The 22,918-nt window shown below is 40.4% G+C and overlaps 2 long non-coding RNA genes across 6 annotated transcripts in view; both read left to right on the top strand.

The window, feature by feature from the left end:
* LOC148639731 (uncharacterized) overlaps window positions 1–13,408 on the top strand; it is a 39,213-nt gene extending 25,805 nt beyond the window's left edge. For all 5 annotated transcript variants that reach the window (XR_015930684.1, XR_015930683.1, XR_015930682.1 and 2 more), the window contains 8 exons: window positions 28–103; window positions 870–1,178; window positions 10,709–11,029; window positions 11,490–11,588; window positions 11,679–11,709; window positions 11,872–11,915; window positions 12,693–12,736; window positions 13,030–13,408. This is a non-coding gene — a long non-coding RNA (uncharacterized LOC148639731). The remainder of the gene's footprint in view (window positions 1–27; window positions 104–869; window positions 1,179–10,708; window positions 11,030–11,489; window positions 11,589–11,678; window positions 11,710–11,871; window positions 11,916–12,692; window positions 12,737–13,029) is intronic.
* LOC148639732 (uncharacterized) lies at window positions 5,667–7,430 on the top strand. Its single transcript, XR_015930690.1, has 2 exons — window positions 5,667–6,369; window positions 7,110–7,430. It is a non-coding gene; the product is annotated as an uncharacterized LOC148639732 (long non-coding RNA).
* Window positions 13,409–22,918: the final 9,510 nt, after the last annotated feature.

Raw genomic sequence — 22,918 nt, 5'->3', positions numbered from 1 at the left:
ACAGTTTTCTGCGTTTTATTTTTAAAGGAGATGGAAGTCTTTTAAAATCTCGTGAAGATGCTGACTTGTCTATTTTTTGTGTACAGCACTTACTTATTCAAAGGTAACTACTCATTTATTTATTAAGAACCAACATACTTCATATACACAGTTTATTACCTATATAAAAACACATTACAGACATGTACATAGGCGTACTGGTATGTAATCTTATCGCTAAATAAGTGCATTCATACATATGTAACTACCTGTGTGCTGGTAATATTATTATTAGTATTAAGTTACTGTTCTATCTTATATTTACTGTATTTGAGGACATTTCACAACTTATGTATAATTAATACATGTCTAAGCTTCCTGGGTACAAAAATGAATGTAAACAAGTAATTAAACAACAATAATAAAATTTGATTATTCAGATGTTAGCTTTGAGAGATTTATTCCTTAATCCTAAATAATTTTATGTTGAGAATGAAAATGTGTATTTGAAAATATGCAATATGTTAATTGTACCACTGATACAAAGGAGATTAATATACCTGACAAGATGTATACAGATCTATATTGTGCACATTAACAAATTATGTAGATTTGCATCAGTAATTAACATTACTACAGTACATTGCAAGAAGAAATGGCTCTTCATCAAACACGAGGGACACATTAATTACAAACTTCAGCTATATTTCTTTGGAAAATAATCACTCATGTTGTATAGAACAGTGATAATACATTGTACAAATATTTATCAATTTTGGTTAAAATTTTTACAGAACTTGTGAGGATGTCTGTACTGCATGATGCTATTAGAATTACTATTTTAGATTTTTTGTTGTTACTAAAGTATTTCTATTGTATATTTTCAACAGCTGCACAGGCTTTGGTATCCCAATTCCCTCCATTTGTGAAAGTGCAAGTTGGGAGCAGCATCAGTCTGCAATGTTATGTGAATCCAGGTGAATATTGCTACGCTATAGCTTGGCTGAAAATGGACCAGAGATCTCGCATCATGAGCCCTTGCATGAACTCTCAGCATAGTGGATCAAAAACATCACAGGGGGAGATGTGTACATACTCCATTGTCAATGCCACATCTCACCACACTGGGACATACTATTGCTCCCTTGTGATCGGGAACAGTATCAATATGGGCAATGGATCAACAATAGTTGTATCAGGTAAGATCACAAAACTAAAGGAAAAATGTTGCTACTCAATGCAAATCCCCAATCATTTCGATTACTTGGCAGTTCAACACTGTATCCCTTCATTCAAAACTTGAAATAGTGTGGTTTATGCATTCACTGTGTAGAGTAGTCCTAGTTAAGTGCAGTATATGACTTACTTTGCACTTTGCAGATTTGCGTAGATTTTAACAGTTAATAGAATATTACAATTCTAAGAATAATTATTTCACTCTGTAATATATTTTGGAAGGTTCAGAACACGGTGACCCATTCATTATCTTATAAGACTGTAGTTGCATTTTAATCAATGGAAAGATTGCTATAGTTGTAACCAGATCGCATCAAGACACGTGAGATAAGGTTATTGGCTTTTCCCCTGGTAGGTCAGTTGGCTTCTGTGAAAATTCTGCTCCTGTTGATTGCGCCTGTTGATTGCCAGGCAAAGCTCCAGTTCCCCCCAACCATGTATCGGATAAAGTGATTAGAAAATAGATGGATGAAAAGCTATCTAAATGTTTAAATTACAACTCAGATGTGTTAATTAATTCATTATTTTGTAATAATATGTAATAATATAATATTTCATTATAAGGTACAGTATGTCAGTTTTTTGGAAAAACGTACAGTATTTTGGAAAAGGTGGAATTAATAATTTTTACACAATTCATAATTTTTATACAATCTCATCCTTGCATTATCAACTAACTAGGCAGCACTTTACTTTTCAAAATATTCTATGCATATTAATGAGTAGTAAAACTGAAATATGTAATATTTTCTAATTAACTATTCAACATTCTACGAAGCTGAAAGTGTCTTTCAAGTTAGAGATTAGGGTTGTTCAAAATTAACAATGATGTTCTCCTCCAGTCCTTTTATACAGTACATACTGTAGATTTGACCAACTTTGACAAACTGACAACGTGTATATTATTCAAATAAACAAGTAATAGGTTTATTCCATGTTTTCTTTCTTATTTTTTTCAGCATTAAATAAACCTATTACTTGTTCCTTTGCAGCCTATGCATGCTGACGCAGCTCTCTACTTGAACTATTATTCAAATACATTTACACACTTATTGTTATATTTAGCATAACATTAACAACCACTGACCTGAGACCTTTTGTCATATGACCTGAAAAACAATAACCTAGATGGATTTGGTTTTGTATTTTCTCCTGTCCAGACATTAACTTTTTCTCTGCTGAATTCAGTTGCTCCTGTTTATTTTTTTGTTTTTTACCCATTTCTTTATAGCTGTAGATCCATTTAATCTCTAGTGCCTTACTATATATTTTCTTTGTTCTCATTTTGAAATCTGTTGAACAAATGAGTCTACATTCTCAATCCATTGAGCCACACTGTGGCAGGAGAAACCATTCTTCTGATAAGATGTCAAACTGGCTTAGATAAAATCACCTTGAGCCTGCAGAATCTGGCCTACATTTATAAAAAATACTAGGTTTAATCCCCCACAAACCTTTATAAATAATGCCAGGTATCTTTAATGGCATTATAGAAATGACTTCAGTTGACATCTAAAATGAAGAATGCTACCTCCTGCCACACCGGATGGCAACAAATTCAGAACATGGACTGATTTGTTCAATTGATGTCAAATTGTGAACAACATTTTTAGCTAGTACCGTAATGGACTACCAAATGCACCTGAAGGGGCCAGTGGTCCGTGTTGGAGCCAGGCTTCTTGTGCAAGTGCACCATGGAAATGATGACAAAAGTACAAAAAGGAAAATCCAAAGGTAATAGTGAAATAGCGAGAGGTCCAAAGAATAGAAATGTTTACCAGAGTCAGACAGTCCAGGTCAAACACAGGAAGACTAAGCAAAGCCACACCCAGGAATCATGGTTGGGAAACAAAGACCTGGTGTGTCAAGCGGGAATATAAATACAAAGCACAGGAGAGAAACTGAATGCCCCAATGTCAGCAAAATGGGAATAAATATATTCCCTTTAATCTGCTGACTGTCATTAAAATCAGGCCTTGAGGCAGAGACATCCTGCTTGAACATGCTGTCACAGGAACAGGCAAATTGAGTGATTAATTTGCCGATTTCCCTCTGTCTACGTTGTTATGGGAACTGGAAATAGCACTCACCTGAGTATGGTCATTAAATGTACCTTATACTGTATATATTGCAAAAATGGATCTACATTGCATTACAATGAGGAAACAACAAAGCATTAAAAAGGAGCATCTGAATCCAGCAGAGATACAGATTAAATCTGAACAAGTGCAGGCTTTTGTGTAGTGTTTTGTATGGAAGCTTATTAGAGGCACAAAGAAAAAAAAACTTGTTTATACAAGTATCTCATTTATATGATAAAGGTGTCTCGTTTATACGACAAAATTATCGCATTTATATGAGAAAATTCTAATGTTTAAACACAATTGTGAACAATGTTGCCTACTATATTAATACTGTTTATTGCATTGTACTGTATGTGCAATAATATTGTCCCGTGCAAAGTAGCTTTGACTTTACCAACAGTACAATGTTGTCACACTCCTGTTTTTTGGAAAAAAATAATCTAAAGGAGCACGTGTTCTGTTTTTTGTATTTAATGAAGTACAACTCCGTGTCAGTAAGCATTCCCAGGTTGTATTGTTTTTTTGTTTTTGTTTTTTACAATCGAGAGACTTTATGTAAGTAAGAATTGTACCAGTACATGTGCCGGTTACATATGGAGATAAAGTTCAAGTTCAAGCCATTTCTGTGACAAGTAGAAATGACACAGCTTTCCAAATGTATGGTCTTCTTGATGCGAAGCCATGGAGAAACATGGCCTGTACGTACAGTAGGTTTTTGCCTACTCTTTAAACATTGAACAGAATACATTTACGATGACTTGATAGTAAGACTTTTACCAACTCGTATTGTAAGTAACAGTAAACGACAAGCCAACAATGTACAAACTGTATAACGGGTTGTGTGCTGTCTTGGGATTCTTCTGTTTGTTTGACATTACCCTATCTCTTTACATTCACATCCTTGCAAACAGACATACTGTACACGTACTGTTTATTTTCCCTTCGAAATACACTTTTACCGCATTTTGCTGTGTAATTCCAAATTCTAATGCATTTGATTTCAGCATATTGTAGTCTAAAAGCTTTTGTGTTTTTTGTGCTTAAAAATTTAACGATTGACCAGCAATAACAGTAACAGTAAGCCAACAATAAGTATCCGTCCCCTGCTCCCGCCTCTCACTCATCCTTCCTCCCAACCTTTGTTCTCCCGCTACTTTACCTTTGCCTACTGCCCTGTCTCTCTCACACCTGAAGAAGGCTCTACGGCCGAAACGTTGTGTTCTCTTTCTTCTTTTTTTCAGCATGGAATAAACCTATTACTTGTTCCTTTGCAGCCTACGCATGCTGACGCAGCTACCCACCTGAACTACTACCGCAATAAGTACTAAGTCTGACTGTCAAGTGATCATAAAAGCATTCCATTCAATGTTTAAAGAGTCAGCAAAAACCCATGTACAGTGCATGTTTCAGCAGCTTCACATCAAAAAGAACATACTGTATGTTTGGAAAGCCGTGTCACTTGTAAAAGAAGCGGCGACAAACGCGTTTAACCCAGTAAAACTCACTGACACTGTGCTCTACTTCATGTATAGTATACAAAGATAGTACAGGTGAAACTGCAGAAACATGTTCTGTACATGGGTTTTTAAACTCTTTAAACATTGAACGAAATACATTTACGATTACTTGACAGGTTCACATCAAGAAGAACATGCGTTTAGAGCCGTGTCATCTCACTGGGGTAAAGTTAGCTTGAAGTTTGAAAACGATTTTGGCACGCCTGTAGTGTTTTTACGAAACCTCTTAGAGTTGCGGGAACACTTGCTTTGTGTATAAAGTAAATTGTGAATGTTTTCACAGCCTTCACTTTGTCGTTTTTATTACTTTTTTTTTACCACGCACAAATATTCTTGTGTCTGTATCTTCGCAAGGGAAACACAGAATGCCTTCAAACAAATGCATTTTAAAGATCACGACTTGTGAAAATTTTCCCAACCCCTCCATAAACGTATCAGTGAGCTAATTATTCTTTTCTGACACTCAGGGTTTTGATTGATGTGCAATTACGCACCATCTGGAACACTGGGGACCGCTGTATGCATACTGTAACTGCCGCCTTTGCACGTTGTTCGAGCAGTCTTGTCACCGCCCTTCCCTGTGAATAGCAGGGACCGCAGCCGCCGAGCTGACTGGACATTTCACTAAGGCGGCAGCAGTGAGTGCGCATACCCACGTGAACCCGAGATCGCTACAATACGTTCCCAATGACTGAAATACTGCTCAATAGAGTTTCATGCGAAAAACCCGTATATTACCATAGGAAGCAGAACAGCACAGTCTCCAATTACCCAGACTAAAATAACGGGAATAAAGCTTTTTTTTATTTCTGAAACCCTTTCTTTATTTCCTGTTTTCATTCAGGTAAGGGTCAACTCTCTCTCTCTTTCCTAGCGTTAATCCCGCATCCGCTTATCGGCACACCAGTCTCCATTTGGTGGTTTGAACCAAATCTTTGAGCTGACGTTGCCTTAACTGCGACCGAGAAATACTCCAACCGGCGCGTATGGGAAATTTGGCCAGGACGCCTGGGTTACATCCCTACTCTTTTTGAAAAACACCCTGGGATTTTTAATGACCAGAGTGAGTCAGGACCTTGGTTTTACGTCTCATCCGAAAGACGGGGCTTATTTACAGTATAGTGTCCCCGTCACTATACTGGGGCATTAGGACCCACCTGGACCGCAGGGTGAAATGACAGTGAAAGATTAGAGGGCCTGCCTAGTGTGTAAAACACTTAGTTACAGATTTGTTAATGTTGTGCTTGAAAAGCTATTGACTTGTGAAGAGCACCCCCTATCCCCATGTAGTGCCTGTCTAATATTGCCGTATTGGAAAAAAATCATAAACAAATAAAGAAAAGTTTAGCAACCCAAACCAATGCTGTGAAAGGTGAGGAGGGCTGCTTGTGTGTAACTTGGGGCTTCTCTTTTTAGCATGGAATAAACCTATTACTTGTTCCTTGGAGATTACCATCTGCTGATAAGATATGATCACTATATTGACCATATACAATTTCTTGCATTAGGAATTCATATTTTGCATACACCGATCCCCCCGGAGTCCCAAGTGAGTCTGGTTTTGGTAAGCTAAAGGACAATGAGCTTCACGATACCAGGGGGACAGTGGGTGGTCAAGTCTCCCCTATACAATGTCTCTTGTCAGATTATGATGTCAGTGCATTTAATAATGTTGTTGAACTCTCTTCAGCCCAATACAGAGGAGCCCAGACCCAGAATGTTACACATACTGACAGAGAGTGATCTCATTATGTGTGTTTGGATTTTAACAACTATTATTATTGTTTGCTAGAACCAAAACAATCTATGTTAGACATTTTCATCTTCAGCCAAAAAATATAAACTTGTGTACGTAGTGTAGTGCAGGTCCTAGTTCCATCCTGTTCTTGGTCCAGGTTGGAGGGTTGCACCGATTCTGAGTCTTGTTAGCTGGTATGGATGGGTTTGGGAGTGTTGATACCAGAGTGGTCCAGGAGGGGGGTGCAGGTGTCTCGGGGGCATTCTTATTTTTCTATGAGTTCAGGTTGATTCTGTTGGTTCTGAGTGTCTTGGTTACATCCGTTTGTGTGTATAGATGAAAAAGCTATTGAAGAGCACCCCCCCACCCATCTCGGTGGAAGTTGCCATGTTAAAAAAATCCTAAAAAGAGAATTAAAGTTTCACACAACAAAGCATGACTGTGAAAGGTCAGGAGGCCTGCCTAGTGAGCACAACACTTGATTACAGTAAAAAAATCATAAAAAATAAAGAAATGTTCCACAACTCTAAGCAAGGTTGTATAAGGTTAGGGGAGCTGTGTGGTGTGTAAAACACCTGGTTGCAGCACTGTGGCTGTTGTGCTTGAAGAGCTATTGACTCGTGAATAGCACCCCCTATCCCCATGTACCGCTTGTCTAATGGTGCCATATTGAAAAAATAATTAAAAAAAAAAGAAAGGGGCCATAGCCACAGCAAGGTTGTATAAGGTTAGGGGGGCTGTCTGGTGTGTAAAACACTTGGTTTCAGCAGTGTAGCTGTTGTGCCTGAAATGCTATTGAGCCAATGAAGACGACCCACCTATCCCAGTGTATAACCTGTAGTGTTATCTTCAAAAAATCATAAAAAAATAAAGAAAGGTTCCACAACCCAAAACAAAGCTGGGAAAAGTCAGAGGACCTGCTTAGTGTGCAAAACACTTACTTGCAGCATTGTGGGTGCTGTGGTTTAAATGCTATTGGTTTGTGAACAGAATACCCCTATCCCAGTGCATTGTGCCACATTAAATAAAAGCACGAGAAAAAGAGATTCAGAACGCAAAGCTGTGTCAGTGTTCTGTGTAAAAATTTGGTTTAAACATCATGGGAGCTGTTTTTAATAAGCTGCTGAGTAAAGAATATTTTAATCTTCCTGCTGTCAGTAGTATTGTGAATATAGTTGACCCTTACCTGAATGAAAACAGGACGTAAAGGAAGGGTTTGAGAAATCAAACAAAGCTTTATTCCCGTGCTTACAGTCTGAGTAATTGGAGACTGTGCTATTCTGCTGCCTTTGGTCATATACGGGTTTTTCGCATGAAGCCGTATTGAACAGTATTTCTCGCATTGTAAACTTGTGTACACAGCGGTCCCCCGGGTTCCAGTTAGTGCGTAATTACGCATCGATGAATAAACGGAGGTTTAAAAAAAGATAATTACCTCACTGATAGTTTGATGTTGAGGCTGTGGAAATATCCACAAGTCGTGGTCTTTAAAATGCATTTGGTTTGAAGGCGTTCTTTACTTCCATTGCGAAGATATGGACAAAAGAATATTCGTGCTTGGTCCAAAAAATGTAATAGAAACGAAAAAGTAAAGGCTGAGAAAGCATTCACAATGTATTTTATACACAAAGCAAGTATTATCGCAACTCTAAGAGGTTTTCTGTAAACGCTACAGGCGTGCCAAAATCGTTTTCGAACTTCAAGCTAACTTTACCCCTGTGCGTACAGTAGGTACACAGCGGTCCAGCCGTGTTGCAGTTAGTGCGTAATTACGCATCGGTGAAAAACCTGAGGTTTACAAAAAGATAATTACCTCACTGATAGTTTTATATAGAGGTTGTGAAAATTATCACAAGTCGAGGTCTTTAAAATGCGTTTGGTTTGAAGTCTTTCTGTTTTTCCCTTGCAAAGATATGGACATAAGAATATTTGTGTGTGGTAAAAGAAAATGGCGTAAAAATGACAAAGTGAAGGCTGTGATAACATTCACAATGTACTTTATACACAAAACAAATGTTTTCGTTACTTTTAGGAGGTTTCATGAAAACGCTACAGGCGTCCCAAAATCCTTTTCGAACTTCAAGCTAACTTTACCGAGGTCCAAAACGATGCGCTATAAATACTAAATGGCAAAGACTGAGGTAGAAGAGACTGCTTATGAAAAGAACAAGTTTATGTTTAAAAATTATTTAAATAATTTACTGTACATAAGACAACACGGTGATTCAATAAAAAGGTGAACAAAATGTTAGGATATACAGTACCATTTAATTTAAAGAGATGTTGTGTCACATTCTATAGTGCACTAGACAGGCATCTTTTAGGATTTTGTGTACAATTGTGGTCACCATTTTACAGAACAGATATTGTAATTCTGGAATCAGTCCAAGAAGAGAATCCAGTTACATAATGGGGCTTAAGGGAATGTACTACACTACACAGTACTAGCCCTTGCCCCAAATCCCTCACTGAGCCATAAGCCCTTCCTCCAAGTCCTCACTTCTGTGAGCACAAAACAGCATAAACACTACTTTCAATTACACAAATTGGCACAAATGGAGCACTAACAAATGTGGTGATTTTCATCATTTATATTGTTTGTTTGGGTGCCAACTTCACAGAACCGAGAAAGGCACATAAAGGGCGCATTGGGAATGCTCATGAATGCCCTTGTGAAACATAGATTTAAAAAGTGTCATATTTAGACTTAAACACCCTAAGCCCCTGAACACCTGTACATGTAAGGAACATGTATGTGAAGGGCACAAGACTGCAAGTGTGCATATTGGGATATGTAGTTCAGGTGGGTAGCTACGTCAGCATGCATAGTCTCCAAAGGAACAAGTAATAGGTTTATTCCATACTGAAAAAAAGAGAGAAAAAACACAACGTTTCGGCCGTGGAGCGTTCTTCAGGTGTCACCTGAAGAAGGCTCCACGGCCAAAACGTTATATTGGGATATGGCCTTGTGGACACGGCCCTACATGCTGAAGGCACTGAATGGTTTTTAGTCTTTAACAGAGAAGACTACTGTATGTGATAATAAGACTATAACATCATAATATGTATTCAAAATAGTAAAAGGCATTGAAACCACATTAAAACAGAGAACAATACAATACATTTCTTTACAAGTGGTGATCAGGCTTAATGGGATGAATATATTCCTCTTGGTTGTAACTGTTCTTATGTTTGAATGCTAATTGAGCAGGAGTTAGCAGTGTTGTAATGTAGGAATTCATTTTAGGACCATTCTTAAAATCAAGATCAATATTATTATTCTAGTATGATTAGCAAGCTAGTGAAATTGATTAAATTGCACATGATGCACAACTGGGGGAATGCAAACATAGAAACAGTGGAAAGAGAAATACAAACGCTTTAAAATCATGGAGTGGGCAGGCACTTAACAAATTCAATTTAATAAGTGTAAATTAATTGATAAACTAACTGATTGATTAATATAAACTAATTCAGACAGGACACAGCAACATATGCATAATTTATGCACTGCAGTATGCTATACGTAAAAGTAATTTCGGTGTTTCGATAAAATCTATGGGTTCATATAGATTCTTCTTTATGAAGAATGATGAAGAAAAGCAATAAAAAGTAATTATGGCCTGGGTATATACTGTAGCAAAAAGTGTGTATTTTGCAATACACTTGCAATATTTTCTGAGTTTTGCTCACTGCACCGCAACAGTAGTATTAGAGTTCAGAGATCACCAGCAAGATGATTGATAGTCTCAGGAGATTAATTACATGTTAAAGGACCTAAATTTTTTTATTCAAAGAGACTTAGAGAAGAGATTTTATTATAAAGCATATATAAAATAAAATTTTATACAATATACAATCCAATGGGTTACTGAAGGCATTAATTCAGTGGACAAATGTATACTCAATACTGAAAACAAGACACAGGGTCACTTAGCCACTAAATAACCATGCAATTAAGATGGGGGTTAATGTCAACTCCTTATTTGCAACATTTTGTTACAATTTAGCCTTATTTATTTGATTTTTTTAGCCTTCTGTAGATCGTTAAATGGTTTTATTTATATACTGTATGCTACCTTTCTAAACTGCTACCTTTAGAGAAATGTACTCTTTCACTCACTATCTTTTTCCCACCCTTTTTAAATGTGCAGAAAATGTATTGGAGCCTTTTTCCATTGAAATCCTGTCACCATCAGACAATGACCAGACCAATGTTACTCTAATGTGTCTGGTCTTTGGGGTCATTCCAACACAAGCCCATGTGTACTGGCTCATATCTGGCAATTATCAGAGTGGCTTCACTGACTCTGGATGGGAAAATAAGGACCAGGCTGCTGAACTTGACAGAAAAACAGAATTCACTCGAAACCAGATCCTTATTTCTTCTGAGATATGGGCCAGTGGGGCCCCATGCACCTGTGTGGTAGAGACTGAGAATGGGAGAAACTTCACCAAAACAGTGCAGTACAATGGTGAGCATCCATGCTTAAATTATAGTCTTCACCAGTCCTTTGTGGTTTCCTTAATAGAGTTTTCATTTCTTAAATGTTCTAGATTTTAGTACATAAATATTTAGACAAGCACTTGCTTTAAACCATTTGTTTTAACCTCCTACTGTAGGAACAGAAAATGGAAGTCATTGAACCCTTACAATTTGTTTTTGAATAGGGACATAAAATTAAAATTTGCTGTATATGTGAAACTTAACTAACAAAGCAAAATTGCTGTCATTCTATTTTTAAATGTAATGCATATAGGTAGGCAATGCATTTTACTGTATATACCAATGATATGAAAAATAATAAGAAATCTTCCAGACTTAGTTTTTTATGTGTTTTATTTAGAGAATCTCGCTGTTACAGTGCAACTCTTTTCTGCAGCAATTCGATTTTAGTTTTATTTGCAAACTTGTTTTTGTCACATTTATCTCAGGGAGAAGTGGAACATGTTTGATACTTCTCTACACAACTGTGACTGTGGCAGTAGCAGCAATCATTTTGGTTCTTCTTAACATCATTTGTTTATTTCAAGGTAAAAGCCTTCTTCTAAGAGCTATATTATTTCTATCTGGAACTTGTCACTAAGCCATGTAACTGTTTTTCTGCTGCTTGTTTTGTGCAGATTGGAGTAAAAACCACAGGGTGAAAGAATGGTGCGTCTACTATTTTTTTCCATTCTTTAATTAATTTGAATAGTTATACAGTATTATATTATTAAGTTTTTGTTCAAAACTTTATGACTGAGTTATTTCTATCACAGATTAATCAATGAAGTCCACTTTAATAATAACATTGTCTTCATCTTCATGTCCTAGGGATGAAATAAAAACAATGACAGCACACAGAAAAAAATCTTTAGGTAGGCTACATTTACCTATCAAATTGTATTGAGTCACTGCTTATTCATAGCTTAATTCTGTATAACATTTATTAATTTATGTAGACAAAATATAAATTATTGAAGCCCATTGTACATTATAAAAATGTATACTGCTTTAACATGTGTGAAAGCATTATGCAGAACTTGAGTTATGCTAATCAATTACTGCATAAAATTTTGCCCTAAAAGACATACTGCATAGTACCTTTTTGAGTCAGAGATGAGAAACATGAATTTGTTTTTGTTTTTTTCTTCAGTTTTATCTCTTAGGAAATGTACATTTGTAAGAAAAAAATATTGCACATTTCTTCTCATATTATCAATATCATTCCATTTCATATACAGTAGGAACAGCAAAGGATGAAATGTAATTTTGTATGATTACAGAAGTCTGTAATGACTTCAGATTTAAATACTTCATTGGTGTTTTTGGTAATATTTGTCATTTGCAACATTGTGGGTCTACTGTATACTGTATGTCATGCTGTAAGAGGATAACATGTAAGAGAAAAGGTATAATTTTTCTTTTGAATTTTGACTTCGTAATTTTCTGGGAGTGTAAGGTCTTTTTGTCTCAGGGTGAGCACTTTCGTTCTGTTAATTTTCAGCTCAGATGTGTAGATAGAATAAATTCTGTGAGATTGGCTCAAACAAATGCAGCGGGAGTTGATGAAGTAGCATAAAACTTGAATTTTCTGTTGCATGTATTTTTTGCTACTACTTTATTTTGCACTGCAATCTGAAAATTTCTTACAGGGCTTCAAGAGAAAGAAGCCAGACGTGGAATAAACTCAGTATCAGTATGTTGTACTTTATAATTATCTTTCTAATTAAATGTAATATATTCAATAGTAACACCTTTTTGATATACAGTTTGACTGGAGAAAGCAAATGATTACAATACAGTTTAAAAGAAAGCTGTTACTTCATAGATCCTGCATTTCTGTGTCAGCAACTTGGGGAAGTTGGAGATAGTATCCTGAAATTCATTGCCTCTGCATAAAAAAACAAAATTGAAGCTGTTAGAAACAGCTTAACCCTTTTTGACAGGAGTTTTTCAAGTTGTTAATAAGACTATTTGTTTCTCTGATAGGAGGTACAGTATGCCAGCTTGGAACTTGACTCTCATGGGCGAAGGACAGCTGTGATGTTTCAGTAGGATTTAGAAATAATTTAACTTAAAAAGTGAGAAAGACTACACATGAACCATTCACAAACATAATACAGCCTGTTCCAGTGTCTTCAGAAGTCATCTCATCGCTCATCTCATCTCAAGCTCATCTGAGAAGAATCTTTTTTTTCTTTTCTTTTCTCATCTCCTTGCAATATTTCTTCTTCTGTATTCACAGTTCCTGACAAATAGTACAGTAAATGCATCAAAGTCTCATTTTCATTTTATTTTTTGTATCCAACTGTAGTAACTGAATATAATTCAATATAATAAAACTTTTTGCTGTTACTCCAAAGAAGAATCTACTGTTGTTTTATTTAGTGGGAAAGTATTTTATATTTTCTAATTCTGTCTTGTGTTGATGATGCTGGCCTACAAGTATTGATATTCTATTTCCAGGCCTATCAGGAGAGCTAGCATCTTAACAGATGTGGTGCTATGATGTTTGGCTGTTATTTTCAAAGAAACAGTAGATGATAACTTCAACACTGAATTCAAAATACAATAATTATAATACAAACAATTTCCATACATTAAAACATTTAAGTAGTGGGAAAAGGAAGTGAAATTTGTATTTTTTGCTGGGTACTTTTTGAAATTTGTTTTTCAGATCATAAATGTACAGAATGTCATGTTTTATTTCTAAATATTTCTATGCATACTGAGGGAATTTTATGCTTCTATGCTTTCTGCTAATGCTGCCAGGAACTTATAATCATACCACCTATCTCTGTTATATAAAATGGTGTGAGTGAAATAACTTCAGAAAAGCGAGAGGTCCCTGCAGCCAACTGCAGCCACTTTCAGGGTTTATAGTTTTGTGTTCAGCAGTAAAACACATGCTCAATCATGCTTGATATGGCCATTTTAAACCTTTCCACTTTTTCTTCCTGATGAACCCCTTGATCTTGCTAATAATAGTTGAGCTGCTAATTTACTTTTGTGCAATTTTCTGCCCATTTCCAGAAAAATGCCTCCAATTTCATTGGGTGAAAATTAGCCCTTTATAGCCATATCACTCTGCAACTCGCAACTGGCAGCCTACTGAAACTAAGCAGGTGTGAGCCTGGCCAGTACCTAGATTTTAGACCTCCTGGGAAAGCTAAGCTTGCCACTGGAAGAGGCATTACTGGGTCCTGCAGGGGGCACTTATCCTGCAAGCTGTATGGGTCTTAATGCCTCAGTATAGTATCCTGTGGAGTCTGCAGTAAAGACCTTATACGTTACAGTAAAATCCAGAAGAGGCTGGAGACAGACATCAGGGAAAGGGAAGTTAAAAATTTGATGCCTGTTGCTTAATTTCCTCATTACTTCCTTCTCCTTCTCAAATGTCTGTTATGTTAAGAGCAAACTGACCTCACAGACTGTCTGTATTCCATTATTCCCAGTGCAGGAGGTCCAGATCTTCTCATTCTGAGCTGCTGCTCTGCCTCCCCTCTCCAGTGGAACAGCCTGGCACAGCACTGCAGCTTTGTGTCAGAAGCTGAGCAGGACTGACAGGACCCTTAGTAACAGACTCGTATCTTTCCTCCCGCAGCCCTGAGGATCCTGCTGCAGGTGCGGGAGAGGGCTGCTGAAGCCATGGGGCTCTTCACCCAGCCCAGAGCAGCTCTCTGCAGTCGTGGCACCCCTCCCCAGCCACTGCAGAGACACCTGGGTGTCCCAGCTCACTCTGGACAAGACAGGACACCTCTCTCTCTCCTCCACATACAAATTAGTGTTTAAATAAATTACACAACATTACACATTACAAAAATTTTAAACACCTGCTTCATCTCAAAATGTTCAAATTTATAAAGGGTCCTCAGGAGATAACATGTTTGAAGGTGGAAGGAACTGTCACACTATTTCACAGATCACAGAAGAATAAAAGATTCCTGAGATCTTCTGATATAAACTATTCTTGTTTGGTTTGGCTTTTGAAAACAAGTTAAAGAAACCTTTCTACTTTAAAGAGAAAGAGATGTGGAGAAACCAGTGCACAGGAGCTTCTACCTTTGTGTGCCGAGACCTAGTGTTCCAATTCCAGAAAAATCTGCTTAGCAGACAGACTCAGCTTATTCAGATAGTTTGTCTAATCTCTGCACAGACTGTCTATTGTGTTATAGGCTACAGCCAGAAATCCTGGTAATATAGACTCTAAAATATGATAGAACTTCAGTGAGAAAAAGTCTTCGCCCTTGTATTGATTACTGTGACCTCAATACTATTACTATCAAGAACCGATATTCCCTTCCTCGACGCAGCCTTGGAATCTGTCCAGGGAGCTACAAACCATACTAAGCTAGATATCTAATAACCTTATTAGAATACAAGAGGGAGATGAATGGAAGATGGATTTTCTAAAACATCATAATGAACATTATGAATACCTTGTTATGCCATTTGGTCTAACCAATGCACCAGCTGTTTTGATTTGGAAAACAGCTAAATTAGCTCTCCTGAACACCAAGAGCTGCTTGAAGCAGACAGCGGATAAACATCAGCTAGTGGTATCCCGGCTCAGACGAGGGCAATTGGTTTGGTTGTCTACTCGAAACCTTCTCCTTTGGAATTCATCTCGTAAATTCGCTACTCGCTTTATCAGTCTGTTCCATGTATTAGCCCAGGTCACTCCAGATAAATACAGCTTGGCTCTCCCTCCTTCTGTGAAGGTCCACCCTACTTTCCATATTTCTCTTCTTAAACCTTTTCATAGATCTCCCCCTTTCTAAACCTCAGCCTAGATCCCCACCTCCCCAGATTATTGATGGACTCCCAGCATTTACAGTGAAGAAGATCCTGGATTCTCATTGGTCCTGGGGTACTTTGCAATATCTTGTTGATTGGGAAGGTTACGGACCCGAGGAATGGTCTTGGGTTGCAGAAAAGTATATTTTAGACCCTCAACTTATCAAAGATTTCAACTGGGAGTTTCCCAACCATCCATCAAAGGAGTCAGGGGCCGCCCCTGGGGAGAGGGGGTTATGACATTCGTGTCATGCCCCCGGAGGACTCATCACCCTCAATCAACTCCTTCACATTCCAGTGCAATCTCTAATGAACTTATCAGACACACCCTCTCCCACCTGTCTACTTAAACCAGCCTGAACACCACTCCTTGCTTAGTATTAGGTTTTTTTCTAGCTAGAGCTACATCATTCCTGTGCTTCTCTTCAAGACTCCTAGTTTTATGGATTCCAGCCACGGCTTGTTTTCTGACTACGTCTACGTCTAGACTACGTCTCTTGGTTCTCGATTTGATTGAAGTGTATGAATAGCTTCTCTGTGGTGCAGCCTCTCTGAAGGGAGAGATGAGGCCTCATCTGGGAAAGCACAGCAACACTTAATTCTGCCTTATTAATAATAATTAACAATTAATTAATTAATTAAGAATTAATAATTCTGCCTTATTAATAAGCCTCACCGCTACATATCCCCCCTTTTTGAAGGTCACGAGGTCCTGAGGCATTGTTGCCTTCAAAACAAAACAGAGTTAAGTGATGTCCCTTGTCATTAGAACATTAACCTTAAATGTCCACATTACTCATTACTCATTACCACATTACTCCTCGAGAATTCATACAGGAACCAGCATTGGATACAAACATTATGAACAATATCTGGAGTACTGTATGTATAAACAAGGTAGGAGACATTATCTAAGTCTAGGAATTACACATCAGGAAGTTCACTGTCAATATCTGATACCTCTGTAGTAGATATTTGGGGAGAAGTCACTTCCTTTCTTTTGACATGCTACCTTTGACTCATTCATGCTACCCGGAGTACATCTTGATGTAAGACTACAGCATTCAGAGTACACTGTCAGTCATGATCCAGCTTCCCGGCAGTAGTGTTACAATAACAACAGTTCCTGTTCTCAGCCCCCTGATAAACCACAACACCTGTGTTGGGTATCTGCTAGGGTGGTTTGGAGATTTGTTCCATTAAAGCAAACTAACTACCTGTACCTCTTCAGGGCATACTGTTTCTTGGATTTCTATTCAATTCAATAGTATGGCACCTGAAGGCATCCATGACCTCAAGTTTGGTTTTATGTTGTCTGGTTCTAGACAGTACAGTGTTAAGTTCAAGAGCACTGTGGCCTCCTCCGGAACTTGCAGGAAAACTATTTGGTTAGGTAGCTGCATTGTGGTAGCTGTATCATGCCTGTCACAAGTCATAGTGACAGTTAAATGTGGTGTGCTGACCAGCCATTTACTTCCCACCTGCACTTCATGGGGTTCATTAACCTCCCTCTGCTCGTTAGTAGCTTTACACCCTTCATTGGTGAATCGTTTAGACACAGCCAATGGATAGCTTTGGTAGCCATACCCATCTCAAGATTTGGAACCAAATTCAATCTTGGATTGCCTTCTGGGTGAGCTATGAGCGATGGGGTTAATGTCACATACTGAGAAGAGTGGAATCATGTGGGTTGGGAATTGTGCCATGGTTAGACTGGCTACAGTGGCACTAAACTCCCTTAACAGGTCTTGTGTCAACATTCTGGCCTGTTGCACACAAGCATGAACCCACTGTATAACACTGGCAATCATGTCCACTGGTTTGGGGATAAGGTTTAACCCTGTTGCATAGAAAGTTGCCTGTAGGGTTTTCCCTAAGCTTTCCAGCCTTTGCTGCTGTCGATACAGTCTGTCACTACCCTCTGGCATCTCTGACACCTGCCTTCTTGGGGCAGTCAGGGTGAGAGTGCCAGTAGCACACAAACCTACCAGAAAAAGCAAACGTACAACAATGGCGGCAGCAATCAGTCCTCCCAAAAGTATTTTTGGGTGGCTGATCCCAGTCATCTCCTTCTGAGTGACTGTTGCCTTTCTAAGCTGGCGCAGCGTGTACATGGTGTCTTTCTCAGTATGCCCTGTGGCATCTTGGGCACCAACATCCTGGAAATCTGGGGAGATCTGACGCAGATGCTGATGCTGCTCCTCCTTTTCCAGGGCATCTGCTTTTTCGATTTGTTCATGCCTGCGCTCTAGGAACCCTGCAGGGGGTGGTGCAGCGGTGGAGCATGCCTGACCCTTGGCTGAGTGGTCATCTGGAGCACCTGAGTGATCTGGGATTGTTATCCCATTCTCACTGTTCAGGTCCACCCTGCACACCTCCTGATTGAGGGATCCCTCTATCGGCATGTTTACAGTCGTTCGCTGGGGGTAGGTGTAAGACACCTGCTCGCTCCCCCCTTCCCTCGCTAGGGGTTCAGGGAGCTGCCCCAGCAGTGGGATAGCTAGTTCACTGTCTTCGAACTCGCTATCACCCACCAGGCCCATGTCAGTGCGGGCGGGGATTCTGACACCCCTCTTTGCGATGTCCTGCACTGCCAGGCGGGTGGCTTGACCATCCAGCTCCAGTCTGGGTGAACCACTGTTGGTCAGACTCAGAATGACAGACTGAGCTGGTGGCTGTGAGAAAACCGGCTCGGCTTTCATTCCCTGTCCCTTCTTGGGGACTGGGTGTGTTGGCAACCCTGCCGTTGAGGCAGGAACAATCAGGTCAGTCTCACTCACTACCTGGTAGTTGTGAGAAATAATGTTACCTGACTGCAGGTTTCCTGGGTCACAGCAGAGGGAATCGGCATCTGGGATCAGGTGTGTACACAGCGCAGTAGTCTCAGCGTCCAGCTGGACCTCCTGTCTAACCTGTGAATGTTGCACCAGGGGCACCTGGCGGTGGCCCTGTGACAGCTGCTCAAGCAGATCCTCACTTATAGAGGACCTCTCAGGGCTAAGGATGAGGGCTACATCACCAACCTGCTCTCCTGCCATCTTGGGTGCCAGGGTGCACAGGGAAAGCTCCTTTTCATCGCCAGGTGGGGAGATCTGCTCCTCTTTAGGGATGTAAAAGGGGTGTGCTTTACCTGGTGGATCAGGCGGCTGCTTGGAGCACCGCTCCTGTGGCATTGAGGCTGTTGTGACCTCAGCCGGGACACGACTTCCCTGTATATCCGGGGAACAAGGAAATATTTTTATTTCTTGTCCAGAGGGAACAGAAGGAATCTCCGCATAGGCTTCTGTGTTCGGTGGGCACTGTGTGAGCACAGTCTGCCTCTTGGCCCCCATTTCCTTCTGTACAGAAGGATTAGGAGCCTTGACCTGTTTCCACACTTTGCCTTTCTGGTGATCCACCAAAGGTTCCACTCTGAGTCGCATGCCCTTTTCTTTTTCTACCCGTTTGAGCATGCCATGTGACATCAAACACCTTTCAACCTCAGTGTCAATCAGTGTCTCACTGTGTAAGACATCTCCCATTGCAGCCTTGAGGTAAAAGTTTCCTGCTTTTCCTCTGTGTTTTACTGCCTGCTCTGTGACTTCAGGGGTGGAGTCAGCACTCACTTGGGAGTGGCTGACCTCATCCAGCCAGAAACCCTTACGCTCAATCAGATAGACTGAGGGAGGGAGAGGGGGCGGGTCTCTGCCTCCTCCAGTGGTGCTCATTCAAGCTTCCGTTAGCCTTGGGGAACGGTTGTCCCTGTCCTAATAAAGCTTGTTCAAGCCTGGCCAGGCGGGCGGCTACTGAATCCTTTTGTTTTGCCTTTTCTAGCCCTTTCCCTCCCCCGGTGTTCTCATGGCACTTAGGACGCTAGGTGCGGTCGTGTGTGCCTGCTTTGGAACGGAACTTAGCCAGCACAGGAGCCTGTGCTCCTTCGAGCAGGAGGGAGTTAACCCTGCTGGCTCTGGCGGCGAACACAGTCGCTTTAACAGCTTTTTGCTCAGAGCGACTTTGGACATCATACTCACAGGCTTTCTGCACGAATCTCTTAATATCAGTCATTTTCATGGTCTGTGCATCTGTATGCATTAAGATCATCTTTCTGACTGACGGGTGGAGATTCGCGATGAATAAACCCTTGAAATGTGTGTTCTCTTCGCAACCCTCATCATTTCGCCCTGCAAAATAAGTCTCTCGTAATATTCGCGAGGGGACTCTGCTCTCTCGCGCTTAATGTTAAGGGCGGCGGCTATCGCGGCAGTCGGGTCAATAAACGCACTGTATTCTTCAATAAGTGCTTGACACAGCTCCTCAAAATCATTACAGACTTCTTTCATCTGCCTAGCCATCCACTCATGTACAGCTCTGCTGGTAGTTTTCCTGACCAGAAACACTTTCTCCTGTTCTGTGGCGTTTGGCAGGTACTGCAGGGTATACCTGAGGTCTTGAATATAACTCTCGATATTATTCTCTGACACTGCAGGGTCAAATCTCTCTATGTCCTTCGCTAGCTCTTTCAGAGAATGGAGGTTTATTCTCCTAGCTTCTCCGCTGACGGAGATATGACGGAGATCGTGGTCAGACTTGTCACTGCTAGAGAGAGTGCTTAATAGCGACTCGAATTCAGACCTTTTAGTAACCATCGTTAAACTTAGAGTATTACTTTTAAGTACGAAATCACAGTTTTACCACAGAAAACCACAAGATCAAGTATGCAATCAACCCGGTAGATCGCAAAAGATCACAAAACAATCAAGCACTGCTTAAAGAGCAAGGGGAACTTTTTTTCCTTTCGGCTTTCAGCACACTGTATTGTCGTGTATGAAACCCACGGCGTTTTATATTGAATTATTCCGCTTGGTTGACTCATTTCAGTCTAACCAGCCCATGTCAGGGACGCCAATAAAAATGTAGTGTTGCCATAGCCGGTCCAGGGACGCCAATAAAAATGTAGTGTGCTCTCTGAAGGCACCAGTTCTGTAGGGTTTGGGCATTTACTGGGACAATTATTAATTGTAGCAGTAAATCACAAAATTGATTCTTTTGTTGGCTTTAGAATCCAACCATGAGATATAACTCAAACAACGCACACACACAGGTACTAATACACGAGGATACATTTATTAATACATAGAATATGCATGTAAACCTAACAGATCTTATCGAGAGGGTTATCAGAATACAAAAGGTACATATTCAGTCAGTTACTAAGAGTTACATATATCAAGAGGACATACGTTCAGTATATCATTCATTTAGACCGTTTCGTAAATGAACTTGGTTATAACTTCTACATTAGATACTCAAAACAAGTACATAACTCTTAGGAATTAAATCGATATCAACTGGTTGGGATAACAATTGAATTCTCGAACTGTAATGCATTGAAGTTGAATACTCATCCAATCTCTGGGGATTCAGATCTCCTGCGGGCACAAAGAAACAGTTTCAGGCTGTTGCTGTCCAATCCGCGCTCTCTGGCTCGGTGCCAGGCTGTGCTGTGCGGCTTTCGACAGTGCGCTGCTGATGCTCACTGGCCAGCTAGTTAGTGTTGGCTTTAACTAGCAAAGTTTGCGCACAGGAGAAAAGATGACTGTGGGTCCCAGCAAGTCAGGAAGAGGACCGGTTCGTTCCTGATGAAGCGCTAGTTCTGAATAGTGATTCAGCTGTCCACAGTTCCAACCTGTTCACGAGGCCTGCTGCTGGTGCTAACCTCGGGTGGATCCTCTGGTTACTCTCTGGCAACCTCCGCTCTCGACTCTTAGAACAAAGGAAAGTTCTGGCACTCGGACACACTGGCCGTTCCGTGGTTGTCCGGGCTGAGTCTCAGGATGGTCAGGAGGCGCTCTGCGAGAATGTCCTGCCCTTGGGAGCCTTCTGCTCCTGGGCCGTCCTGCCCTGGAATTCTCCTTTGAATTCCCTTTAGAATTGTCCGAAAAAGTCCTCAGAATTTTACTACAGGCTCTCTGTGTTGCCTGTTTTTACCTGGAGGAACTTCAGCTCGTTCATTGGCTGAAAGTTCCATGGGCATCAGAGTCCCACGTGGGTTACTCGGCCCTACCAGTCCCTGATTGGTTGATCAAGGTGAGATATGAGTCACTTACTCCTGACACTTAGGAATGCAGTCCAGATGTCCATCTGGCACTCCCTAGACAGATAGGCGCCAATGGATGACTTAGCCAGGCTTAGCTAAGTGCATACCCCTTTGGGAGCTGTCCCTTATCAAAAGAAAACATCTTTAAATCAGCCTGCATGAATAGCTTCTCTGTGGCTGCACCACAGAGATGAAGGGAGAGATGAGGCCTCATCTGGGAAAGCACAGCAACACTTAATTCTGCTTATTAATAAGCCTCACCGCTACACTGTAAACAGGCGCTGTCCTTCGGATGAGACATAAAACCGAGGTCCTGACTCTCCGTGGTCATTAAAAATCCCAGGGTGTTTCTCGTAAAGAGTAGGGGTGTAACCCCGGCGTCCTGTCCAAAATTTCTCATTTGCCTTATCAATCATGGCCTCCTAATAAACCCTGTCTATGAATTGGCTTCATTACTCTGTTGTCCTCTCCACTAATAGCTGATGTGTGGTGAGCATTCTGGCGCACTATGGCTGCCGTCGCATCATCCAGGTGTATGCTGCACATTGCCACTGCCACTTCAAAACAGACAAGAGTGGACAGTAGGAGTGGTTCCACTGCTAACAGACGACATCATCATTGCTGCAGCTGTGCAGAGAGTGTAGTGTCCTAACTGTTGTTAAATTTCTCACGATAGCACTGCAGGAGGGCCCTGGTGATTATCATGGCTCTGTTCCTCCCCAGGCTGTGGGGAGAGCTGAGCCAGGCCTTCAGGGGCTGAGAAAAGACAGAGACAGTGATCACTGCAATAGAGCAACCGACAGCATTAAAACCAGCAACACAACAGTTGACAGTGCAAGGTGCTATCCTCCAGTACCCTCTGATGTCTGTTCAGGCTGATGTCTCTCTGCAGTGTATTGAGACACAAGTCCAGGAGAGCGTCAGAGCAGTCCTGGTATTTCATCTACCCCACAAGCACACACAAACACAGACAGGGTCAGAAAGCTTAAGATACAACACATCTGT

Source organism: Lepisosteus platostomus, chromosome 26 (assembly GCF_059453375.1).
Source record: "Lepisosteus platostomus isolate fLepPlt1 chromosome 26, fLepPlt1.hap1, whole genome shotgun sequence".
Taxonomy (NCBI): Eukaryota; Metazoa; Chordata; class Actinopteri; order Semionotiformes; family Lepisosteidae; genus Lepisosteus; species Lepisosteus platostomus.
This window is presented reverse-complemented; position numbering and strand designations above follow the sequence as displayed.